Source organism: Lagopus muta, chromosome 6 (assembly GCF_023343835.1).
Source record: "Lagopus muta isolate bLagMut1 chromosome 6, bLagMut1 primary, whole genome shotgun sequence".
Classification (NCBI taxonomy): Eukaryota; Metazoa; Chordata; class Aves; order Galliformes; family Phasianidae; genus Lagopus; species Lagopus muta.
In genome coordinates, this window is record NC_064438.1 from 545,848 (window position 1) to 568,304 (window position 22,457).

General features: G+C 36.9%; 1 protein-coding gene across 3 annotated transcripts in view; it reads right to left on the bottom strand.

Moving 5' to 3' along the window:
• SPON1 (spondin 1) overlaps positions 1–22,122 on the bottom strand; it is a 329,330-nt gene extending 307,208 nt beyond the window's left edge. Inside the window, exon 1 of one of the 3 annotated variants that reach the window (XM_048948290.1) lies at positions 22,049–22,122. The gene's annotated coding sequence lies outside the window, so the exon portion shown is untranslated. Of the gene's footprint in view, positions 1–20,621; positions 20,640–22,048 lie in introns of those variants that run through there. The other 2 variants (XM_048948284.1, XM_048948287.1) reach the window with 2 other exon arrangements.
• Between the last annotated feature and the right edge of the window lie 335 nt (positions 22,123–22,457).

A 22,457-nucleotide genomic window follows, 5' to 3' on the forward strand; every position in this document is an offset into this window, starting at 1 on the left:
CAAGTTATTAATGTTCAAGACAACAAAAATTTGCACAAAGCTACTCTAATGGAAATTACAGTCCATACATCCTCCTGCTCCATGTCGTAAGCTTGATGAAAAAGCAAGGTTTTTTTCCCTCTTACCAGCAGAGAAAGAAACATCTTCAGCTGAAAAATAGTTAAATCAGGCAAAAAAAAATTGCCTCTCTAACTGCCTTATTAAATTGCTTCTAGCCCTGTTCAGATGACATTCACTGCTCCCCTCAACCTTTCAGTAAAAACCTGGAAGACCAGGCAAGAATAATTACTACAGGTGCTGAGAACAAGTACCTAATCCACTATTTCATTATCCATAGGACATCATTAATGATATTTCAGAGGCAACAAGCTGCCTTCTATATGTTCCATTTAATCTTTAGTAGTGAAACCATATGGAAACGAGGTAATCTTAAAATAGATAATTATCATTGTGCTAAGCTGTTCTACAAACACAGCTGGCTAAAATAATATAACATCCTCTTGTTTTGTGCTGGGTTGGATAATTGTGAACACCCACAGAAAGAATCTTTAAGATATTCCCATCTGATGACTATTTTTAGATCATTAATGTCACTTGATTTGAGACTGTTTGTCTTTTGCACTGAATGAGAAAGTTAATCCATTTCTCTGCCTTCTCACATAACTAAATTTAGCAGGAGAGTTAGGCACAAAATAGTTTTCCACTCTTAGTCTGAATTCCCACAGCTTACTGCCACTCTATTTCACCTGTGTAACTGTTCCACGCAGCTGAATTTGCTATGAGATTTCACTATAATACATTCCATCCAGTAGCAAGGCGTTCTGACATAAGACAACAGAAAGAACTGCTCCCTCTCCTCTTTCAGCTCACCCGTTGTCTAAACAACTGCATTTGGTAGTCACAGCTCTAACCTGAGTCAGAGGGCTGGGCTTACAAACAGAACTCTCACTCCTGTCCCATATTCTACACAAAGGCTTGTCTCCCAAAATCTCTGCTACATTATAAAAGTGTCTGTGTACAAATCAACCGCAGAACAACACTTTCAGTAAATGGAGTCTAGAAGGAAAAAGCGCACCTTCAAGCACTTCAGTTGATCTTCCGCAAGGAGGAAGAGTGAAGAACTTGCAGGCTGTATTAAAGACACTGTAAGACTTGCATATATTCACGCTCTTAAGAGAAAGCTTGCCCAAAAACATCAAAAAACCCTCCTCTTTCTTGTAAAAGTCATGTTGTTGCAGAAGACAGGCTATTGCATACTGATAAAACAAAAGATGCGTCAGTGCCTTCGTAGAACGTGTGACCACAGCGCAGACAAAGCAGACCGCCATCTGCGGTCTGCATATATGCCATCATCTGTTGTAGTTTATTGAAAACAACTGATCTAATAAAGCACATAATTATGAAAGCTAGAGCTTCAGAAGTCACTGCACGTTCTGGGGCAAAGGAAAAGTTTCTTAATTGGATTGAACAATCAACTCAGCTACAAATAAGAAGCTACATTTCAGACACCGGTGTTATTTGAAATACTGAACTATAAAACAAACTGGAGATTTGCACAAAATGAAAAATCAATTTTTACAGTAGCATTAACTGGGAAGTGTTCTTCATGGTTGAAATCATAGTTAGAATCTCCATTCTTTACCTTGCCTACTATCTAAACACCACACATTAATTAAGTAAACCACATCCTGAGCACATCTAAACAGAAAAACCAGCCAACAAGTAATAAAGAGATCTGGCTCACTAAGTTTCCTCTTGCACAATGCTTGCAAGTTATTACACAAGTAACAGACTGCATGCAGAAATAAGACCTTTCAAACTTCCAAATCTTACTGACACTAGCAAAACACTGATGTCTTCAATCTTCTGTAGTGTTAGCTAGGATAAGGCCTAAATTATTTATATGATTAAAAATGAAAATCTCGACATTCTAATGATAAATAATCAGAAAGCAGTCTATCATAAAAAAGAAAACACGTAGAAATCTTAAAATCAACATCTGGAGTAACAGTACTGCATTTTTTAGTGGAAAAAAATGCTAAGTATGTTCTGTAATTGTGATTTACTCATGTTTTTCCAACTGGAAAAAGTGATCTAATCTTTAGATAAGCTTCTACGCAGCTGGGGAGGAACTAATTGTTTCTGCTTGTCCTGTTCCCCCCTCCTCATGCAAAAACATGCAATCAAAAGTGATTATATTATTTTGCCAGGAAATTCAGCTATCGTTTCTCTGTTGGCTTTGTTTCAATGTTGATTTCTTCTAAGATACTTTATCTTATCAAGTATTATATATTGTAATTCCATATTAATCATTTGAACCCTTAACTAAATAAAAATCAACAATAGCATTTTCTGCTTATGTGAATCCACTGGGGCCAGAAAAATTTAATTTAGCAGATTGCATGAAAGCCATATTTTCTTTCTTAAAGTCATACCATGCCCAAAGGATATCTGCTTAAATTAAGACAACTGAAATTATTACTAAGTATTATCTAAAAAACCCCCAAACTAAGCTTCTCCCAAGCTGTATTTTAGGTGGTTGTTGGCTTGAGGTGAGAAGGAAGTAGCCAATAAAAAAAGAAATACTCAGAAAACACAGCAGAAGTTCTATGACTGTTTCTTTTGATATGAAAACCAGTGGTGAGAAAGCTGCATATTCAGTGAGGTGCTAATAACATTCATATTATGAATTTTTAAGAGCTTATACATCCAGTCAAATATAAAAGGCGAGCTGTATTTAAAAAAAAAAAAAAAAAAAAAGCTCTTTTTAATGATTGTCCCTTCCTTCAGACAAAAAGGGAAGGGGAGACCAGAGATAAACTCTACTGAAGTTGTCCTTTGGCCTTTTGAAGAAACCTCTGCACTAATTGGATAAGCTATTTACCCAAAGTTCAAGACAGCACACCTAAACTTTGCTTGTACACTCAAGGTAAGATAACCTACAGATCTCAGAATTCTTTAAAAAATACCCAAATTTTTGACTAGTGTGACTAGTGCAAATTAAGAAAGAAAACCAAGCCCTTCGTAGGAAAACAGCAAAGATAATTGATAGAAATTAACAGCATACTGAGTATGGTAAGGCTGACAGGAAACCCAACAGGAAGAGGTAAGCAGATAAGGCAGGAACAAAACTGGCTGTAATGACATCCAGTCAGTCCCAGGCTGGGGACTGTTGATAGTATGATGTCTTCTTGTCACACAAAGAGAGCACCTAAACACAATGAAAAAAAGAACATAGAAGAAAAACCTGACAACAGAGCATAGCCAACATCAAATAAAAGACGAACATTCTCTGCTTTATTTAATAACAAAATCAATCCACAGGTGAGAACCAATGTTAGCAACTGGATGATAACCAAAGACACAAGTAAATTACCCATGGGTAACAAACACACTTGGTCCATCCCATTTCCCATCAGAAGTACATAACACTGTGATGCAGAGAAAGCGAATGAAATGCAAAGAGAAAAATGTACTTAAAAGGAACTCCAAGTCTTTGTAGAAATCTCAAAGCTCAATTTTTCAGCAACCTGGAAACTGTCGCTCTGTGCCACAATTATGTTCCACACAATCACAACAGCACTGCCCCTGGATAGGGAAGAGACTCAGGGTCTCACATGTTTATAGATCCACAAGTTAAAAACCCTTGAATATATAAAAAAAAAAAAGAACAAATATAAAAAAAAATGACATATAAAAAAACCAAACAAGTAAAGGAATCATCACAAGATGAACGTGTTATTCCTGCCAGCTTAGGAAACTAAGAACCTACACAGATACCATGTTTTTGTTTGTTTTTAAATTTAGGTTGTTTAAGAAGAAATAATCACAGTTAAAAATATATCTTGAACAAAGAAGCACACTTTGAAAGCTGTTAAGTTCATATAACAATATTAGAGGAAAACTCAGGCTGTGAAAGTGGGTTTGGCTGCATCAGTATCAAAATCTATACACACCAGTCAGGAGACATAGGTGCACACTGAACAGAGGAAACAGAGACAAATAAAAATCTGCATTCAGTTCCACTCATGAGGTTTTTAAAATATATATATCTTTTTCTAGAACTTTTCATATTAGATTTTGAAATGTAGCCTCCTTCTACTGCACTGGAGTGCCAAGTTCTCTGCAGAAAACAGGGAGCTAGGCAAAAATCTCAGTCCAGCAAAAGGTTATTTTGCAATTTTCCCAGTCTTTGCAGAAGAGCTAAATTTCCCTTTCAAAGAAGTAGTCAGGAGCAGGATATTTTTCTGCAATAGAGTTTAAATACATTAAGCTTAATAATCCACAGCCATCAGAGAAAAACAACCTTGTCTCTTCTCTAGCTTTGCAAATACCAAAGAACAGAAAAGAGTTTTGCAGTCACACTGCCTCCCATCAATCTGTGCAAGTTCCTGTATTAATTTAATTCCTTACATTTCAGCACATCATCCCTACCCCATGAGCAAAGCCTAGGATACAGCTTGTCTGCCTACATGGAAGCTCTGCTTTACACTCCTGCCTCAGAAGCTCGAGACTGAGAAAGACGAAACATTTCTCACTCTTAAGCCAGCCCACAGCCATTAGATCTAGATCTGCTTTACTTTTGTTAGTGGCTTATTCCTGTTAATCAATGGACTTTGTTCTATCTTGGGAGACATCAGTTCAGACAAGCTACTCTCTTTGGAGGCTATGCTGGAGAATCGATTTCTCTTTATTCTAAGAGCATAGAAGGAGCTAGAAGAAAAAATGGGATTCAGAATGACCCTTCCATTGAGACTGCTGCAGTCTGGCTCTGATGTGAATTGTGGCACAGAGCCTGACCAACAGGGATTTTATTCAAGAAAGAAGCTGAGACCCACTGGAACAATCCAGAACTCCAGAGCTTGCTCTCTGCACCTCATGTTGCATGTTTTGCTCCTGCTGAGGTCTGTGGCACTGCACAAAGCCTCTGCATAGGGAGGAAATGGTGATAATCAGATACCACAATCACAGGAGGATGTCTGCAAAGGAAACCATGACCAAAAAAAGCACATTCTGCCAATTAACAGGTATTTAAAAAAATCAGTCCAAATATCAGAAGGAGAGAAACTTTGTAGGAGGCTGTGGGATGCGAGTACAGTCCAAGAAAAAAGAATTAAAGTCAATTAAACATGGCAAAAAATGTACAGCATTGGAAAGCAATGCAGTGACAGAGCAAGGATGTACAGACCCACTTTCCCCATCAGTCTCACAGATGCTCCATCTGAAAGTTGTCACCACCTCCAGGTTTCATGGGCAACAGTTGTAGGTAACTCTGAAGCCTAGGACTATATCACACAAGACCTTCCTTCAACACAAGCAGGAACTCATGACTGAAATAAACACATTTATCTCAGTATTATTTCCCCGGGTAACTCAATTCTCATTTATCTCCTCCAATGGCAGCTTTTTATAAACAGGGAGTGCTCATGTGCATATATACACAAACTGAGCACAGCCAGCTTTATTTGCAACTCTTTTTTCTTTGGCAGCAGCCAATATTATTTCAGACCAGTTTGAACACTTTCTGCCTATTAACTTCAGCTATTCTGCTTTTGCTCACAGCAGCGATACGGTCATTACATTAACAACAGCATTGGGTCAGCTGGGTTCAGGTTCTGTTCAGCAGAGAGACAAGGGGGCACCGGCAGTCACAGATGCAGCGCTCAATCTAAATATGCAAGGAATAACATTGTGTAAGAAAAAAAAAAAATCACAAAGTAGCAGGAAAGAAAAAAACATTTCTCACAATTGTGTACAGCTGAAATTTAAAATGCTTTCCCACAGCACTGCAACACTATTGTGTATCGATTTCTGTTTGAGTGGGCTTCCCATTCCAATGGGGAATGTCTGCAGTTGCGTGTAGTTCAGTAATTAAGTTGATTTACTTTGCACAGGCCACTTTTTAGCACTAGAACAGTGGAAAGCATTTAAGTAACTGACCAGGCATTTAGTTTTCTCTGAGCTTGGTGAAATAGAAAAGCAGAGATTCCTTCCTACCATCAATTTTCCTGACAGTCCATCTTCTTTCTGCGTTATCTCTTTCAGCCTTTTACAAGGAAGCCTTCAGCAAAAGATGTGCTACAGGGAAAAGTTTGCTGCCACTGCAAAAAATATCTAAAAGAAGAACATAGCCTGGGACCAATATAAAGCCTGGAAATATGACTGCAACCATCTATGTTTGGAAGCTTTTCTTATACTTGTATAGATATAAGAGAAAACACCAATATTCAGATCTTTTTCCCTTTCGTGTTTCAGTCTAATCTTTTCATCCTATGCTGATCAATTACAACAGCTGAACATAATTCCATCTCTACAACAGGCAGGCTTGGCTTGCAGCAACAATACCTGCTTCAAATAAATTTCTGAAAGCATTCCTGTTTATTTCTTGCTTCTTTATTTGTGATCAAACATTTAGTTCTGAGTCTCCATGACTCTGAAATTGCATGTTATGCACATGAGCCAGCTTATGTAGCATTCTTACAACCCCAACTCAACAGAACCGTGTGTATAATCAGGTAAAACAGGGAATTTGAGCCTCCATGATCAAATCTAAAGCAAGACACCTGTAAAATTGCCTCTAGTCTACATTTTGGCACACTAGAATTACCAAGAATAGCTATTTGACCATATAATCCCTTTCTACATGATCAGAATTTGTGATTAGCAAGGCTTGGGGGATGTTTTTCATAATTGCTAGTAAAAGGCAAGATAAACATGTTCTATCTTAGTTTTTTTCCAATCCACATGGAAGAAAACAGTATAAATATTCCTAAAGATGGCAATTTGTTCACTCCATCTCCCACAATACAATTTACTGATGTATTCAAAGTTACACCTAAGTCAACTGTGGAAGAGGAGAGATCCGGAACTTTTATTGAAGGCTTCTGTACTTCTTACCTCCTGCTTCTTACTAAATTACCAGCCCAAAACAGCCAACGATTTGTTGAAATTACAAACTAAAATCGTGACTCAGTTGGATTTCAGTGACAATGTTTCAGTGATATTATTTCTTTTGAAATCAAAAGTTTCCAGAAAAAGCTGGGAAGGCAGCATCTATTTCTAACATTAAAGCACTTCATAATTAAAGAATCACAGGGGTTGGAAGGGACCTCAAGAGATGACTGAGACCAAAACCTTTACTGAAGCAGGTACCCTACAAAAGGTCACAAAGACAGGCATCCAGACAGGCCTTGAATATCTCCACAGAAGGAGACTCCACAACATCTCTGGGCAGCCTGTTCCAGTGCTTTGTCACCCTTACCATAAAGCAGCTCTTCCACAGAAGAACTATCTAGACAGTAAAACCTTCAGTTTTGCATACCAGCAAAGAAGAATAAGTTCAACACAAAATTAATCAGAAATAGGTAAAAGAATAAGTTTCTTGATCTTTTCATGGAAGAAGAAAGTTTTTGAATGGTATATTTAAGGTAACATTATGCTGCAAACACAGGATCCTTTGTGTTCTGCAGAGATATGCAAAGAATAAAGGACTGAGGCTATACTGAGAAGTTCTTCAGTCCTTTTAAGACACATTCCAAGATTCTCCAAATGAAATAGCATTCTGCAAACTCCCTCCCCTTCACTCCCAACAGACAGCTTCAATTATAAATCCTGCTGAGGTAAGGTCTCTGTTTCCTGAAACTAATGAACGTTTGAAATTATGTACTGAACTAATGGATGTCGAGCTCAGAATAACTACTTGGTACGTGGTTTCATCACTTCTTCCTCCTTGGAAGTTCTAGGCAAAAATGCAGTACTAAGAAATGGAATCACTGATACGATAAAAATATTAACTCTCTAAAAACTGACAACTAGCTTATAAAAATTGAATAGAACTGAACTAATTGCTTAAATGGAGCCTCTCTTCCTTCACAGAAAATAATTAAAAATGAAAACTTTCAGGCCATTTGGTAATCAATGCCATTCTGTTATTGTTTTCTTAAAATATTATTTGAAGGACAACATCTACACAGCCTTAGCATAAGTAAATAAAACAACTTCAGAGTCCATTTTGGTCTAGAATACCACATGATATGAAATTATGAGAACTGCAAGTTAACTAACAAATTGCTAGCAAAGTATTGTATTTGAAGTGGTTACTTTAAAATGTAGATTTGAGATACAGAATACAGCCATATAAGAATGTATTGGGATAAAACATTAGAAAACCACAACAGTTAGAAAGTTATTGCTAAAATAAAACCATGCTGTAGGAAGACAGTGCCTCAAAATAAAATGAATGTTCTCATCACATTGATGGGAAATCTCCATGTTCTAATGGCAAAACAGCAAACTGCCATTAAACATACCAGGTAAAGCAAGAGGAAATATTGGTCATACGAGTCCAGTTTTATCCTTTTAAGCAGCGATTTAGGAATTACATTTTGAAAGAAACTTTGAAATTCCTATTTTTCCCTTAAATCTACTTGAGCTATAAATACTGTCTCATCTAAAATAATTCTTGTATGACAGTAAAGATGGTTTAGATTCAGCTGCTGAACTTCTGCTTTCACCTTAGGTCAAACCACTTGATCTCCCTGATCAGGAACTTCAAAAGGCCCTAGCAGAATTTACTAACGAATTCCTTTTGCTAATCAAACTATGTGAACTATGCTCTAACTCACATAAGTACCTTTTAAAACCTCTGCCTCAAGTCTCTATCTCCTATTATTTTCTTTCTCCAACTACTTTCAGTCAGAGCTCCCAGAAATGAGAAGAGGAACTGAGGATTACCAGGTCTTCTGCTGATGGAACTGCAAGATAATTGCAAAGGAGGAAGGAACAATCTGTCAGATAGAAATGTGCTTGGCTATGGATGCCACCTAATATAAGCAACTTAGAATAGAAAATCTTGCACTAATTTGTTTGAATTAAAGTTTTGCCACTTCCAGCAATTATCAATCAGTGATTATGAAAAGCCTCTCAAACAATGGAATATATTTGAAAGAAATTTTTGTACCTTTACTTAAAAGTTATTATTTCCAAGCTATTTCCTGCAACAGCAAACTTAGAAACTTAGACTGTAAAATTTCAGTCCATGAGCTGATTTGTTTTAGAAAAAAAATTATAGTTGAACAAATCTATCCATTATAAGACCAAAGAGACAGTGCTATCCCAGCCTGATACCATCTATTTTATATACACAGATTTGATGTTCCTTTAGCAATCAGTGCCCATTTAGAAAATACAGATTTCTTGTGTTGGACTTGAAAAGAGGCCTTGAAGGCCAACATGTGATGACATGCCCATTTCAGCATGCAAGTTCCACCATAGCTAGCCAACTACAACTGAGCCACCCTCTGCATGAAGTATCCAATATTGGTTCTACTTCAGGAAGCCTGCTGACATTAATTTATAATAGAAACAAATGGATTTCTAAGTTTTAATTTTTAGCTTTTCATTACTCCCTGAAGAAATTAGCTAGATGCTCTGCATAATTCTGTCTGAAATAAGAAGAGCAAGAGTTGGTTTTTTTCCCCCCCAAAGGCATTTGGGGAGCTGGCAGAACTCTCAAATCTTCCGTGAAAAACTCTTATTTTGATCTTTTTTTTTTTTTCAGTGCTATCTTTTTTATTTGCAATAACCAATTGTTATTGAAATACAAACTCCTGGTACAGGCTGGGTGAGATTTTCCATTTAAGCGATGCTGCCACAGCACAGTCCCTGGCAAATGCACAAACAGGGTCTTGATTCACCTCCAAACACAACTGAACACGTTTCTGGTGACCTGATTTTCCATTAGTGTCTCTGACATATTTTCCATGCAGGTAAACTACTATGCACAGCAGATGAGGTGCAGTCTAAAATCTGCTTAGAAAAAGCAGTTCAGTGATGGTATTGGTTAGTTTGGATATGATTCTCTCTAGCAGAAAAGGGGGGATTCTCCCACAGGCCAAAGCCTGCTTGCGTGCTTGAAATCATATTATGGAGGAAAAATTGGAGGCTGACTCAATACCTTGGGCAATGAACACGTTGAAACAAGCCCCCTTTCAAGGTATTTATCACTGTAAGTTCTGACAGGCTACCATCTCAAGAAGAGATTGCTCACACGTGTTCATAAAGCCAATTTATTACTACAGTGAATCTCAAGTTGTGCCTGGAAGAGACACCTACTAGATCTCTTTAGTACATAAATTTAACATGGCACAACAGTGAAACTGGGAGGAACCTGAGCAAATAAAGGTAATGGTTCAAAAGAGCTATGTCATTTTCTATTGATGCTGGGGGGCAGGAAAGGAAAATTTACATTTCTATGAGTGTACATATCCCCAAGCACTTTTAAGCAGTTACGATTTCTCAGCTGCTATTCTTTCTGGTTATGTCAGGTAAATTTAACAAGTTGAGCAAATATCCTATTGTCCTTCCTATGGAAAGAGGGCTTTTCATTTTCCTTATCATTCACAAACTTCTGCAGAGCTCACTTGAAGTCAAAGTAAGCTTTATTGTAGCGAAGGTGAAGCAGATCACTGTTGATTTGAAGTTAGAAAGTTACACATTCAACATCTAACAAATTATTGACTATAATCAATTTCTGTTTGGACCTAAAGTAAATCAAGGGTATGAAGTACATTGCTGTATTGGTAAATTCAATGATTTAATTTCTGTTCAAGTTGAGATGTGGTCAGAAACCTTAGCTATCAAACACTAGTGAAGTGAATGCTTCAAACTGGTTATTGCTATTAATGTAGACAACTGCTATCAGTAGAAACGTCTTCGCTACTTGTGCCAACAAAAATAGTGTTTGTCTGGGTCATTACATATCCCAGCTTTACCAGTACAAGTTCTTCAACACTGTCATTATAATAGAGGGGAAAGTAACTTTTAGGTATAGCTTTATGAAACTGAGTGATTTTATCATGTTGCAGGAGCGTACAGAAAAATCCTGTGTATTTTCAACAAAACATTAGAAATCATTTCCATATACATTTCAGTCATATCTTCCATTGTTACAGATCTCAAAATCCAACTACGCTGTTTGCATGATACAACTTTTCTTAAGAAACAAGTTAGTATAATTCCATTCTGCTATAGCTTAGAATTATCTGAAGTATTTTTGAAATCAGTTAATGGGAAGACCCCTTGATTTTTAAGCAAAGAAAAACTGAACAAGTTGAAAAAACAAGGTAACAGTATTTAACTATTGCAAAAGCAATATTTTCAGTAGCTGGCTAACACTGTTACATAGCTCATACATAACACTGTAACATAGCTCAACCTTGTTATTTCTAAAAACAAACCAACCAACACAGCATCAAGGAGACCCAACTATATAGGAAGTGCTTCCATTCATTCTCAAGCGAGCACTTCAGATCACCTGGCATTTTGAACAGAAGTGTTGTGCTCTCCAGCAAAGAGAAAGAAAGTTATGGTTACGTAGTATCTCTAAGCAATACAGAAAGTTTTCAATGCAATCAGAGGAATAAGTTATACCGAAGATAATAAGAGACTCAAGGCAAAAGAAATCGAAAGTAACATATGGGAAACTAGGTTAACAAAGAATTCTTCCCAATTGTTCTCATGTGCATGTTTGCCTAGACATAGTAGACAAGTAGTAATGGATGAATGATTTCAGAGAAATATACACATTGTAGCACCACATCTCAATTACCAGCACCACAATTTCTAAGGAAGCTACCTGACATTCACAAGGAACACTGTCTTCGCTCACTGATAAAGGCAAAAATCCATGACCAAACTACACTGCATTATCCTTCTCAAACAGAGTCTGAAAAAAAAAAAAAAAAAAAAAAAAAAAAAAAAAAAAAAAAAAAAAAAAAAACCAACCTTATTTTTAAACTGGAAAAAAAATGCAACTCTTGATTCTGAATTAGCTGCTGTGGACCCTCACCACAAAAACACCATTTTTACTATGAATGTATTATTCACAACAAATCACAAATAGGATTATGTCACATGGCAGAGCAAACGTAGCAAAAGCAACTGTACATGCTTACAACTATACCTCAGTATGCAGAAACTTACTGACATTCCAGGAATGGAGATAATTGTATATATCACTGTAAATATAAACCATCTTCAAAATGAATGGTGACACGCAAGAAAATGTTTTCTTAGAACAGTTTAACAAAAACTGCATTACCTTAAATAAGCAGTTCTGTAGGGTCTAACCATTGACAATCAGCCCTCTACTGAATTTCACATGAAACCTATTCTTTCTCCTAAAAATAAGTACATTCCCCAGGCAAGAGGAAAATGGAGGAAAGAGGAAAATCCCAACGTTTCATCTGTATAATTGACACAACTTACACAAGACGAAGACCACAGTAAGAATCAGTCATCTTTTTTCAAGCTCATTCACACTCTGCGCATGGATTTTCCCCATTCATCCCTACTTGTCACATTAAACATTTAGAATGCAGTTATGAGGAACTGTTCCATGTGACAGAGATAGTAAGAAATAATATATTGTACCCCTAAGGGATCGACACAAGTGTGATGATAACGGGCATTCCCTCACAACTACAATATAAAACTTTCATATGAAGGAAGGATATAACAGCACAAAGATCTAGATGTAGATAAATAATAAAGAATAAATTCCAGCAGCATAGCTGTATTAGGGCATTTAAAGACATCATACATATTTAATAGGTAGCGAACAGGAGTCACGAAATGTAGAGCCCTGAAAGGCAGGCAGTTTGACTTGGGTATTAATTTATCATGGGAACTTTGCCATCCTTTGACAAGATTCAGTGTGCTCTCTCATATATTTTATGGACAGGTTTAATTCTAGCAGCCTAAGAAGGATGAGCGTAGCCATGACCACGCTTCCCTTGAAATGTGTCTGCCAAGGAAAAACTGCTAGATTTTAAATATATTGGCCAAAACATTAACATTTGCATCACTAGGCATCTACTAAAAATAATTGGGTTTACAGAAATATTAATGATAGATCTTATACTAACGCTGAGGCTGTACTGTTAGGTTTTAGAGGTAGGGAAAGAAATACACAATTCCTTTTTTTTTTTTTTTTTTTTTACTACAAAAAATATCAACAGCATCTCATTAAAAATATACAGGGAAAAGTTTAAGATTATCTCAGTATTTTTTATTCTTTGTTTAAGATTTGTTTTAGAGTATATAGCTTCATTTTTGTTCAGGGTCTAGAAACACTAAGACGACCATTTCAAACTATCGGCACTGATTTCTTAGTTCTTCAGCTACCAAATTCAGTGTCTGCTCAAGATCATTTACTGGTTTTCACTTTTTTTTTTTCCACCCTTATTATTTCCAAAATGCTATAAACTGAAATGGGAAAGCTTGGAAAATTAAAACAGGAAAGAATAAAAAGAGGAAACACATTCATTTTATTGCCTTAAGAAAAAACACATAAGGAAAAAAAAAAAGGGGAAATTAAAAGATCTGAGGGAATAAATCAAAACTCTTAAAAATCATTTCATCAATGATCCTAAAGAAAAGTTTATCTCTAAACTATTTTCCCATTTATGTTTTTCATATTATATTTTCCTACCATGGTTTTTCTACTTTCCTTACAAATAGAGGAAAGCAAATTCCCTACCCACAGTCTGCTAGGGCAATACACAGACAGCAGTGATATTTTCACAAGGGGATATAAGGGACATGCAAGAAGATAGGGGCCCAGAGAGTGCTGCAATAACTGTGCTTCATTGTTTTCTCTTAAAATAGTACATTTATATGACCTCCATAAAGGTGGCTGAGAGGGTATTAAGAAGTTTCTTATCTTACTTCTTCACCAATAGAGGAATCTTTATGCGGAGAACATCGTCAACTGGACAGATCTGCTTAGGGCAACCAAGCCAGCTAAGTGCATATTCACAGGGTGTCATCATCTGTCCATTAAGGCAGAAGGCTTCCCTTCAAAGAATTCATTCCTTGGCACATGTTTAAGGCTCAGGTAACATTAAGATTAAACAAATTTGAGCAAAGATGAGTTCACCAATCATTAATTTCTTAAACTGCAAACAATATTCTTCCCTAAAAATATTCCTTAAAAGTTCTCAAGAGAAGAAATTAGGGTGGATTTCTTTTTAACGAATTGCTAATGGACACTGGCTTTCAAGCCCATTTATGTGCACGTATACTCAAGTGAATAATCAAATCCACAGATGTGCAAGCATATCATAGAATCCAAGGTTGGAAATGACCTGCAGGATCATCTAGTCCAACCATCCTCCCATTACCTTTGCTACCACAAGCTACTAAACCACATCTCGCAGCTCCCCATCCAGACGATCTCCCTAAGTGTGCCACATCTCTATAAATATGCCAGAATGAGCCTTTGTACAGAATCAAAGTCCTCCTTGGACAGTTACTGCATCTGCACCCAAAAACAAGGCACTGAAATGACAAAGTCGGTCAAGCGAAAGCTAGCAAGTACCAGCATAAAACCTGTCTCATGTACTGCAGTATAGTTATGATCACATTTTCCCATTGAGTCACCCACTAATTCCATCTGTGGATGAATTGCTCTCATTAAGCAGGCAGCCATTAAGTATTTTTACGCTGAGCTCTGCATTGTTTCTTTTAACTACAACGTACTTTTATAAGCTACATACTGAACACTCCCCAAAACTGATGATGAAATTACCAGCTTCCCATGTGATTTCACAAGATACTTTCCACCAATACTAAAAAAAAAAAAAAAAAAAAAAAAAAAGTTTCTCAGCTACTAGGAGGTAAAGGGGCAGTAGAGTCATTTTCAAAGTGGGGAGCTGACACCTGCAGAAATTATCATCAAAAGTGCCTTTTAATTTGCATACCCAGTTTAAATGCCTCCCAAATGCCTTCCAACTGTTTTATTAGTGAATCTCATTATATAAAACACTATATTGAGCATTCAGTACACAATTTTCATTGTTTCTGCCTCTATGAGGAATGCTTAGCACTCTGCAAATCAGATCTCCAGACCTCAAGGAACACAATTAGCAAGATGAACAACAAGGAGTTATAATTTCTTTCTTGCTAGCATTTTGTGAGCCATTCAAAATATACTGTAGGATGGGTTCTAGTTTTTTGTGTGGTTTTTTTTTTTTTTTAAACTTGTTACTTAGATTTTGCAAAGTTAGTCAAATACCCATTTCAAACTGTATTAACCAATTCTGAGTTCCTGAACTCCTGAGATATCCACATTGCCAGGCAGTGCCATGGCACCTCATAAAAGACCATTTGCAGAAGCACAGCAGCAAACATCTCATCCCCAATTTCCAGCATCTGAGACTGATCATGGGAAACTCCTGTCTGGGTTCTGCAGCACCAGCCTGCAACATTCTAAGTACAGATGGAAAGCCTTGAAAGATATAAGCTGCCTAACTATGAACTGTTCTCTGCACATGCCCAAATCGCAATGTTTTCTAGTTTTGTAATTTGGTTAAATTTGGGTTATTTTCACCAAGTGTCACATTGCTGATTCCCTACCAAATTGCAATTCCTGCCCCAAACTATGAAAGTATTTTGTCTGCAACACGTTACAAAAGATTATTAAGTGTATACAAAAGGAGTGGGTTTGGTCTGGCTTATTCTAGTCACTTTATGTGAAAATTTCCACACTTAAGACAATATTGAATGAAAGGGAGAAAATAAAAGCTTCCCAAAAATTCCAACCTGCCCTAAGGCATAATGCTATCAAGACTGTAGGCATCAGCAGTACTTTCTTTTATAATATATAAATGAATGACATCGAGAAACAGCTAAAGAAGGTCTCAAACAAGCAATCCAAATGACCCAAGATAAAGTGTTCTGTGGATTAAGCAGTAGTGTTGTAGAGTTACTGCAGGTTGCTCACCTGTTTCCTATTAGTTTTGGTGAAGGTAATTTTTCAGAGTTCTTTGGTCCAATTCCCTATTTATTTTTTTTTAAGGACATCTAATTAAGTACAAAAGAATGCCCACTTTATGACATGCCTTAAAGTGGTTCATCAGTTTTTATATACTGATAGTAAGTCTGCTAGCATGTCAATATTCTGAAGGTGATCAGAAAAACAGACAGTGGTTCCAAAGTCACTCCCCTTTACAACAGAAGAAGCTTCAAAGAATCTTACCAGCTGAATACAATAATAGATACATATTGCCACCAAATCTTAGCTCATTTGCAAGCACTAATACTAAATATGTTATTATTTAAATTACTGCTACATGCATGCATAAGTAATCATTATAATTGCTAATTTCATACTTTAATGGGAACAGAAATTAGAGCCACCTTGATCCAGCCTCGGCCTGGTGATGCTCAGGTCAGCAGTGCTTATATGGCTTAAAGCAAACAAATTCTATATGACCTCACCTTAATTTTTCTTCTGTTACCTAGTATACGTGAGGAACTGAAAATAAATGTGTATATATCTATGTTTGTCCTTTTACTCCAACTACAAAGCTGGGCATGTGTGATACACTTTACTATTACTTCTTGAAAACCAAGATGCTCAGCTCAGCAGTGCTAAAGAGGATGCCATACTTGGCCCTCAGATGCCCCAGTTTCAAGGAACCAAGAACAAGACAATATGCACAGCTAAGGGGTATATTATAGGCTTCTCCACACGCCCCCAGCACTTGCTATTGCTTGATTAACACGTTGTTCTACACACACTACCCAGATACCCATTGCATTCCCTTACCTAGAATTCAGACATTATTTCTATAGAGAATAAAATCCACAGTTCATACACACAATGATCTTGAAGGGAATACAATATTAATCTTTGATAAACTAACGTCATAAAACGACTCAATTGCTAGCACATAATTTTCCCATTAAATGCTGAAAGGGATGCGAGTAGTCCTGATTTTGTCATACCAGTATGCAACTGCCTTTAACTGCACCAAAGATGGGCTCATAGATTACCTGAGCAAGATAAATATTAGAATTAAGTCTATGGCAAAGAAATATGTTACAGCACACTGCTATAGCACAAAGTTGAAGCACCGCTAGGCACAATTGTAAATATAATCAATTGATTGCATTGCAATGGCAAAACACACCTATGTGACTGGAGAAGATTAAAAGCACAAGGAGAGATTTTCCTGGAGGTTAACAGAGATGAGCCCTGATAAGCTGGGGAACATCCACACCTTCCTGCTCAATTCTGTAAACATTATGCTAAGAGCTCACTGCGTATGCAGTGAAAGAACAAAGCATTCCCCTTTCTTGAAGATAACGTGATAACCCTAAGGCAAAAAACATCTCTTGAAGTGACTGGGAAATTGCCTGTTTTTGGCTGATACTGTCAGCGTTACATATTACAAGCAAAAACATTCCTGTTACAACAAATATTGTCATGGACAGAATGCGTTATCAAGATCTCATCCAAAACATACTTCTGCCTGACCTCAAAACTAATAACATTACCACCCTCACAAGCTTTCTTCTCCTACCAATAGCTCTCATTCTTTGTGTAGTGCTCTTTATGTAAGCCTACACAACTCAGAGCTGTTGAATTGTCTGCACATCAGACAAGGACGATTCTGAAAAGTGTGTTTATGACTGGTTTGAACCAAGTTTGCTCATCAACTGCCAGCAGCATTATCAGATTGGACAGTCGCTGGTGAGACAGTGACAAAGTTCAGGTGCTACAACACATTAGAGATGGAGGATAGATTTGTGCGCCACTGGGGAGATACACATTAAGAGGGAGTCATGCTCCTTGGTATGCTTTGTGCTTCTCAACAGCGTCACTGAATGGGAGTTCTTAGTACAGTTAAGGACCCTTAAATCCAGTCAGCACATCACCTCTACAGATCACAAAGGGCAATAAAGATGCATGCTTAAGAACACAACAAGGAAATAAAAGACAAGAACAGGAAAAAAAAAATCTGGTGGCCCTGAAGTCTATTCAGGGTAACAATCTCTTACAATGCCTTCTTTAAATGATTGCCACTGTACTTCCTCTACGCAGCAACATTCACACCAAGAACATAGATATTTCACAAAACTGTATGTCAAATGCAGCTCAGGCTATTCAGACATCATTGTCAATCAATCTTTTTCATGAAAAAGGGAACTAATAAGAAAAAAAAGTTGAGTATTATTATTATTACAGTCTAACCTTCCTACACAAGATTTATACAAGTAAATATAGGCATGCAGAGCAATCCAGTCTGCATTATCCTTTTTCTCTTATTTCAATCATGCATTAATTTACATAACATTAATTCACAACAGGCAGGTTGTATTTTTATACCAAGGAGAATATAGATTTGCTATCCATTTCAAAAATGAAGCCAAACCCATATACTGTATATAAATTATATCCAACACACTGAATAGTTTTCACACAGTAAGATGCAATTGCATTAAAAAAACAAGGAGCAACTCAAACACGAATAAATTAGTCTATTGAACAGCCTTCAAGTCTTCACCAAGCGTAAAATTTAAACACATTTCAGCTTGTAGGGCTTCATTAATCATTCATGAATTAACATCACAAGCCGCAGAAACATTTCACATTTGTAACTATTGGCCAACTGGACAGAGCAATTAGTTACCAGGTGACGTTTTGTTCTCAGGTACTTCCATGATACGCAATTTATCTCACAGATAGATTCTGATCCCTGGACATCTAAAACAGGATTTGATACAAGAACATTCATTTTCAGGATGCATCAGTATCTTCATGAATAACCAAGAGCTATCCAGCTACTCACAACCACAAATTACATGACCTTTACAGAGTACTTGAAACTCTCTTCTTTTTCCAGAGCAGGATTACAGCAATACAGAATTACAGAATACAGCCTCTGTAGTTAAGTGATGGAACTGAGCAGAAAATGTTACAGAATGGTGCACAGCAGTGACCAATAAATATTTTTGATATTGCAAGTAAAATGAATCAAAATAGTTAACCAAGGCTTGACAAAATAGCAAAAATCAGTGGGCAACTCTGAAACAAGTCTGTTCAAAACAAAATCCTATATTTTCTAATTGAGACTCTTACATAAACTTCTCCTTCCTGGAAAAAAATATGACAGTTATTTTAGGAAGTTCTAGAATACATGACTGCTAGTTCTGCTTCCACCAGCAGCACTCCTGCAGATCAATATAAATACAGGATGCAGCATGGCTACAAAGCCAATAATCCTAAAAAAACACCCCACACTTTCCAACACTGTATATTTTAACTTCGAAATCTATCTTACAGTTATCTAATGGTAACAGATTTGAATTAGTTTATACTGCCACAAAACTGCACTTTTTGAAGCCCTTAATTTTCCCACATTGCTTCTGATGACTGTGATAGCATTTCTGGATCACCACCTGTCACTGTCATACGGTGATGTGATGCTAATAATAAACATTATGCCTTCTGAGCTATTTGTTGAGCTCGGCTACATTATATGACTTCCTGTTCTAGAACACGAAATTTAGCACATACAAAAAAAAAATAAATCACTGTTTCAGATGGAAGACTGCTATTAGAATCATAGAATCATAAAATCACCAAGGTTGGAAAAGACCTAAAAGATCATCCAGTCCAACCGTTCACCTACTCCCAATAGCTCCCACTAAACCATGTCCCTCAACACAACATCCAGTCTTTATTTTATTATATTAATTGCACTATGATATTCCTTCTCCTCAGTACAGAAGTTTGATTCTAATTAGGAGAAATGTACGCACTTCATAAAAGGTCACACATCAAGGCTGAAGATTCACTTTACCATAATATTGTGTAGAGAAGTGGAAGAAACACAGAAATTTGTTTTCCTCTTGCACGCTCTCCAACTCTAGCTCAGCACAGGCATTTATAAAGAGATATTTCCCTATTCTGTACTAAGGAGCTTCACAAAACAGATTTACATACAAAACCATAAGTAAACCACAAAGCAGATGTATACAGCTGATTGCTAATAATTTACAGTGCACATCACCAGCACTGCCCCATCCGACTCACAGTCTAAGGCCACAGTACTAATTACAACTGATAGATAGCATTGCTTCAGGAATGGATATAATGGAAATAATATAATGGATCTTCCACAACGTTATTACAGAATGTGCAATTTAAATATGGAATATAGCTATTCATGCTGAGAGACAAGAAGCAATTTATCACTCTCCCATTCCACACAGACATTTAATCTCCTTGGGGAAACAAAATTATCAGCAATGGTTGAGACTTAAAGAAATAGAAGATTGTTCAACAATAGTGTAAACATAATAATGTTTAAGAATGTCACGATCTCTAAAAAACAAATCTGGATGTGCAACTAATTCAAGTCTCTGCAGAATGGTACGTTTAACAGAGGCATAAGAAGAATGAAATGATATAGAATACCAAGAACACCAACGCTTTTCCTTTATCCACAAAGAGACAAAAACTTACCTCCATTGTTTTTATAGAAATACCATGAACCACAATTCAAGGAACACTGCACATTTGCAACATTTTTTAGGTTTTTTTAATTATCAAATAATTTTTAAAATAGTAGGAATCAAACTCTTGTACTTGAGAGGAGTTAGACTTTTAAACCTGCTCAATTGTTTTCACAACAATGTAAAGATCACCGCCTGCTTTCTGGTTGCTATGATTGTGATAAAAAAAAAAAAAAATCACAATTACAACTCTGCAATTTTGATAACCAAGTGCACAATCAATAAGTACAGAGATGTAAAATCAATTCACTTACAGAGTTCGAGGTTAAGTAGAATTACTTCAGTGGAAAGATAATAAGTGGAAAATGCTTACTGATGTTGTAGGCTCACAATATTCTCCACAAGGAGCGATCTCCAGGAAGAGATCCTTCCTCACTGGCAGTCAGCACTTAAATGGGATCTAGGAGAGGTGCAGCCAAGCTCCACTCCTTCTGGTAGCACAACTGAATTGCCTTTACCTGTGCTCCCATGGCTGACTCACTGCTCACCTCAGGTGGTCAATCAGAGGTTCAGGCCATGATTCAGCAGTTCCCACAGACCAAGCAACATGAACAAATAGATTAAATAATGCTGAAGAGAACTAGCCTAGCTCCAACAATCCTAAACACAATGAATCAAGGTTGGAAACATCCAGTTACAACCCAAGACCCTTTGGCAAATGTATGGCATCAATAGACTTAAAAGCCACTTTCTTTTCAAAGAACACTCTACATTTATATAAGTATGTTTCTGAATCCATATGGACAGTTCAGAAAATTATATATGGAAATCAATTTCTCATTTATATGTACAAATAAGAATTAGTAGATCTAATCAATATATGCAATCCTGGGAAAATATTCTGAAAATGTCAAATGACAAAAAACACTAAATTATCCCCAGGGAAAGATTTAAAGTTCCAACTTTGCTATAACAGCCTGAAGAAAAAAAAACACACTACTCATGCATTTGCTTAGACACGTCTTGCACCTCTAACACGTATCAATTGTGAAACCCTAAGTGTCTTGAAATGCTCTCAACACCTGAATTCCAACTTCATCCTTTATGCTCCAGCATCTCTACAAGTTGTATCTGTAGCTCACGCATCATGAAGAGTTCTTACATTTTAAGTTGCTTACTTCTGTCGTTGAAGCTGCTTACATCTTTCAAGGGCTCTGCACTGAGATACTACCTCATTACAGATGAATTTGATTCTTCACGTTCTCCAATTCAACAACTCATTACTTGTATTCTTTACAAATGTAAATTCAACTTGCATCAGGTTTGGACTGTAACCCCCATAAACAGAACAGCCCCTCTACACTGCTAACTCTTCAATGCTGTAACAGGAAACTGTGTACTATGCTTATTTTTGAAAAGAAAAGGTTAGCTCAACATAAAACTTAACTACTTCCAACATATCTCCTCTTTACCATAAACAATTACCAACCTAAGCTCCTTAGAGTTAAATGCACACTGGCAGAGTAGAGGAAAGCTACATATCAAACAGTTTGTCTTCACTACGTGGGTAGAGAAGAGACAGCTTTATGACACTTAGTATATTTCAAAACATTTATCTTTATGGACAGTAATGCAATGGAAAGCACAACAATGACAGCAGAGCAGCACAGTCCCAGGCTACAAGCAAGGATTTGCTCAAATACAACAACCACAACAGAAATAAGAGAAGCAACCAGCTTACCTGCAGAAGAGAGTAATCTCTAGGAAGACATTCCTGCCTCCACTGCCAACCTTTAAATGAGGACTGGGAAGGAGTGGATCCTGGCTGCATCCCTTCCAGTCACTCAGATGCACTGCATGCAGCTGAGCTCCCCTGGGCCGGCCCTGCCTTCCTACCAGGTGCTCAATCACCACTGATTGCTGTCACCAAGACAGCATTGCAACTACAATGGACCAACTCTTAAGTTTCATAAAAGAGGGGATATAGTGGATAAGAACCTATCAAAATACTCTTTTTGTTGTTGTTGTTATTTAACAGTCCAATTACAAAACCCATGGTATTTCTAATGCATAACTTAAATATACCACTTATATCATGATATTAACAAAAGATATCATCAGCCCCAAATATCTCCTCTTTTGACTAATTC